The sequence below is a fragment of the Montipora foliosa genome, chromosome 1 (assembly GCF_036669935.1).
Source record: "Montipora foliosa isolate CH-2021 chromosome 1, ASM3666993v2, whole genome shotgun sequence".
Classification (NCBI taxonomy): Eukaryota; Metazoa; Cnidaria; class Anthozoa; order Scleractinia; family Acroporidae; genus Montipora; species Montipora foliosa.
In genome coordinates, this window is record NC_090869.1 from 7,921,635 (window position 1) to 7,926,634 (window position 5,000).

Here is a 5,000-nt window from a genome sequence, read left to right on the forward strand (position 1 = left end):
GAAGCTGACTGCAAAACAGGTGATAATTCGTCGGTTGCCTCGCTTAACACTCGTTCATTGCAAAAGAGAAATAACATATGTGCTGAAAGGAGTTGAAACGATAGCACCATCCTTATTCGAAGATGGGCCAATTTACAAATGATTTCTAGATTATCGTAAATAGGTCTTCATGTATAATTATATTTTTTTATTATTATTTCCAGTCAATTTAGAGGGGGTCAGTAGGGGGGTCAGTAGGGACTCAGTTGACCGGGGGTCAGTGTTTTGTCGTGGCCCTTAAGAATAACAGGCAAATCTGTCAACAATAGAAGCCCATGTTTGCATGATTGTGACAAAGATGAATACATATTATTCCCAATGTTCATAATTTGAACCAAGTTAGCTGAAGAGGTTATTGGATTTCTAAAAATATAAACAAGTGCCGACAAAGACATTGCCACACATTGTGTGCCTTCATTTGCAGTATCACATACTTCAACATTACCTTGACTGTATGGTGCGGCAGTAGTTTTAGATGGATCAACAATTCCTGGACCGGAGATTTGTTTCTACGTCATTTCCGAGTCAAATTAACTCAGGGATGTAAAAGCGACACATATAAATCTGTGTAAGCCACAGGCGATTCATTTGCGACATTTCATAAATGTGAACCTCTAAGTAAAACAAAAGTCAGACAAGACACCAGAATTTCCCCTTTAGGCTTCCTCGAAATTCCTTTGCCACCAAATAAACAGAATGCATGCCAACAACTAGCCTGTATTGTTGAAACTGTTCCCCATTTTCACTTCGTCGCACGCCCATAGGCCATCCCGGAATTGCGCAGGGAACTGGGGTGCCTTTCAAATTTGAAGTAATCGATAAATTGACACCACCACATGAATGATAACATTGAGATTGGTCATCTGTCTAAGTTTGATGCTTTTAGGTTTGATGCTTTTGAGGCTGCGTCCCCCAAAATCATATATATACAACTTCTGTAATATTCATAAAAATAGGCAAACAAAGTGATTCTCACCTCACCTATCTCCAAATCTGATAAATTTTCTAAAGAGTTTGGGGGGACGCAGCCTCAAGGGTATGTTTTTAAGTCCGTAACTTGGTCTCTGTTCGACCAAACACCATCAAACTTGAACAAATTGCCAATCTCAAAGTTATCTTTCATGTGATGGTGTCAATTTACTTATGGATTGGTTCAAATTTGAAACTTGCCCCCAGTTCCCTGTAAGGAGATGGATTGGACGAGCGGAGATTTACCGACCGCGCGTGACAAGCATTCAAGCAAAACTGCGAGTTTACGTTTGCAGGCCCTCTGAAGAAAGAAAGTGAAGAAGAAAAATGTAATTACCTGATGATTTGGATTGGAGATAAAGGTCGTGACCTTTACAATACGTGGGAACTCTCTGTAGAAGATGCGAAGAAGCTCGGCACATATTATGGAAAGTACGAAGAGTATGTGAAATTCAAGTCCAATCAAGTATTTGCAAGGTGCGAGTTCCACCAGAAGATTCAACGAGAGGGTGGGTCATTTGAACAAATTCTCATTGATTTGAGGTTGCTTGTGAAAGACTGTGGTTATACTAACCCTGATGAAATGGTTAGAGATAGAGTAGTTATTGGCTGTCATTCTACCAAAACAAGAGAAAGGCTAATTCAGGAAGGTTTGGAGCTTACTCTTGAAAAACCAATTGACATTGTCAAAACAGACGAAATGTGAAAAGCGCAATTGAAATCCATGGCAACTGAGAATCCAAGCATTAACAGTGTTAATAATATACATGAAAAAAAATACGCAATCTGATTGTCTGAGAAAAGTGCAGTTTTTCGGTAACACAGTGCAGAAAAGAGGTAATTGAATGCAAAAAAAGGTAGTAAAGAAAGCATTCTGAAGTGCACAGATAGCCAATCAAATGTGAGCCCTGGATGGCGCAAGTTGAATTAACAAAATGGTGGACAGATTTGGCGAGAACGCGAGAGTAGCAATGCTTTCATTAAAAGTTTCAAGGAAACTGCAAAACAAAGACAATAAAGGAAGGCATAAACAACTGGATAATGAAAGCTTTGAACGGTCGCCCTCAACAAAATTGTCGGTAGGATTTTTAAGCCATCGTTCTAAAAAAGACAAACAAGACTGGCAAGACTACGAGCCGGCTGACAGTCTTCGTGTAATGGTGAGGGTCAAAACATTTTTCAGGTAAATTATTAAATTAATCACTATTAAAGTAATCACATGATTTTTCTCGTGCAATTTGGAATAAATAAGCACTTGTGAATTTTTTCAAAGACTACTACAAATTGCACTCGCCCTACGGGCTCGTGCAATTTTGGCCGTCTTTGAAAAAATTAAATAAAATACGACAAAGAGGCCATCAAAAAACAATATCTAGCCGAGAGATCTTAGTAGATGTGGTTATCCGCATGACAAAGGAAAATTCCCAGCACAAGGCAAGAGATGTAAAAAATGGCAAAAGTTAAACCATTTTGCAGTGAGAGTATGCCAGTGTAAGACCACAGTTAAGAAACAAATACACCACGTAACTAAAGATGAAGACAGTGATGATGAGTTCTCTGTTGGATGAATCACTTCAATGAACACTTTAGATATGGGTGAATGGTATAAAGACCCAAGAATTCACGCTTGGAGATTTTTACCTCAAATTCGGCCAAGAAAATGTCCCTATCGGAAAATTTGCTCGGTCGCGGGAATTTCAAATTTTGGGCACAATGGCTCAACTTTCTTTGCTTCTAGCGAAGGCCTGGGTCCAAAAATGATTTTTATCCGCAAACAACAAAATGCAATGGACTTCAAGCTTTGTTTTGATATATAATGTGGCCATGCCATATTCTTCCTTTTGTTTTTCGCCACCAAAAAGGCGTCATTGTAAAGGACAACAGAAAGAACTGCAGGACTTAACGCCGCTTACAAACTTCGACAGAAATCTTCTAAGGTCCTTTATGGAGGAAAAGTGAAACGATTGAAACATAGAACAGGTATTTGCCTTCGCTGGTGTGACTTCAACATCAGCGATAACGTGATTTTATGTTCGAAAATTTGTTTCTAGAATTCATATTTTCTCCGGCAGAATAATGCCCTGCTTTTCCAGAAGCGGTCTTTGTGATCGATGAAAGCAAGAAGCGGAGGTCGTTTCGATTTTTAAAGAAGAGATGGAAGTATTATTGATGAACCAGCAACTCAGAGAGATGGTAGTTAAAACAAAGACATGTCGAACAGTGACGGTTTTACCACCTCGAAAGTTGTAAAAAACGAGTACTTCTCACGGGCTGCTTGATATGTGGGACCTAAAAAAGCAAAACATAACAGCAGACCAGGGGCACCCAACGAAAATATAGTTCAAAACCACTTAGACATAGCATTGTCAAACGTATTTTAGTATTTAAACGGTAGATATAGGCATATTTTGATCCCCTAAAAATTTTTCATCTGTTCGGATTTCCTAGCTGAAAGTCTAGTGATCCGAAAATTATAGGGATTAAAACTTACCTTTTCGAAAATTTCAGCCAGAAAAAAGGTTCCCATAAATTTTAGGTGACCTTTTTAGGGTAAAAATCCGTTAAAAGTGGGCAATTATACCATTTTTCAGATGTTCGAAAATCCTAGGACAGGCAGGCAAGCAAGAAATTTTAGAACAAATGTTCCGAAAATTCTAGATCTCAAATCGTCTTCCGAACAGAAATTTTCCGAAAATTGACGTTGGGTGCCCCTGGCAGACTGTCTTGTATTAGCAAGAAAGCTTTTAGACCATCTTGAGTCGTCTTAACGTCGGATAATTTCATAAATGGATTTCTTCGACGCATTTTTGAGGTAAGCTGTTGTCTTGCTGCATGTTCTGAACAAATAATTTTAACATAAAATAACAAAGCCAACTCGTAAGCGAAGCCTTCTCGATTTTCTGCTCACAGGTCTAGAGCTCAGTTTAAATGTGTAATTTATATATCCCAACTCATCCACTTATAGACCGAGCTCGAGAAGTCAACCTCAAATTCAATACCAAGAAATACCAAATCAAGAACGTTCTGTCGCTGATGCCTTGAGCAGATCCTATCTGCAACAGTCTTCGTCTACAGAAACTTTCATTCCAGATCTCAAAGTAAATCAAGTTCACCTGACTGCGCACTTTCCCTTTTCGCCAGAGAAGTACGCTGAGTCTCAGAGAGCCGCAGCAGACGATGCAGCCACGCAATAATTAAGCACAGTAGTCCTGAATGGATAGCCAGCAAACAAGGAAGAATTACCTAGAAACGTCCGTTAATATTGGCGCCACAGAGATGAAATTTCAACCATTGATGGTCTCTTGTTTAAAGCTCAGAAGCTGATTGTTCCCCAGAGTATGAGGAGAGAAATGCTATAGCTCTCATGCATCGCTGATCTGAGCGGACGCATACCTCTCAATGTGTGTAAAAATGTTTTTCCATGAAGCTTCTCAAACAGCATGATTAGTAAAGAAAACCAACTAAGAAAAAAGAAGGAAATTGAAGAACTCAAGAAGCAACTGGATAAGCTAAGTAAGGAAATTGGACACCGGTGTGAAGAAATCGATCATCATGGCGGCGACGCTGTGGGCAAGGAACGATCAGTTGAGTTTGTTTCAGCTCAATGCGACAACTTTGAAGCATTTAGAAAGTACGCCTCAAAAGAACTGAAGCGTTTGGATTCAAGGTTAAATGCAATTTCGGATGCTTGCGATAGAATTTCGCGGTCAATTGATGCTTTCGAAGTGTATAACTATCAATTTAACATCAAAGGAAGGAGACTGAGCAAAGAGCTAACCTATGTCTTCAACTATTTCAGCAGATGGGAGTGAAATATATTTCGATAAATGACATGGATATTGCCCACCAGATTCCACCTAGATATCCCTCGAACCGACCGGACGCTGTAGAGTGTAAATTTGTTAGAAGGATGGCGAACGTCAAAGGAAAACGTCATGGCGGCCAGGAAGACAATAAGTAATATCACAGCACAGCAATTAGGATTTTCCTCA